This window comes from Zeus faber (assembly GCF_960531495.2).
Source record: "Zeus faber genome assembly, chromosome: 5".
NCBI classification, from domain to species: domain Eukaryota; kingdom Metazoa; phylum Chordata; class Actinopteri; order Zeiformes; family Zeidae; genus Zeus; species Zeus faber.
In genome coordinates this window covers 36,575,943-36,576,289 of record NC_137192.1, presented here as the reverse complement: position 1 = coordinate 36,576,289, position 347 = coordinate 36,575,943, and positions in this window count along the sequence as shown.

The following is a 347-nucleotide window of genomic DNA, read 5'->3' as shown; positions in this document are numbered from 1 at the left end:
AAATAAATGTATTTGGGCAGAGTTAACAGGCCCTAAAACACTTTTTTTTCCTCCTCCAGTAAAACAAACAGGAGGTGCCCTAGCCTTTCATACTATAGATTTAATGTAATAAGTACAATTATCAGAACAATACAAACACTCACTATCTACACTGTACTATCACGAACATGCTTCTGGTTGAAGGATTTTTGAAATTCCTTCCTACTATCAGAACAAGTAGGTTTGTATTTGGTGCAGTTGCTATCAAACACCCACTCAATCAATGTTTTAACCACATTGTGTCGATTCCAGGTCAAACCATGTGTTACCAACCAATTATCTACTGATGTGGGAGGGGCCTGCTTGCT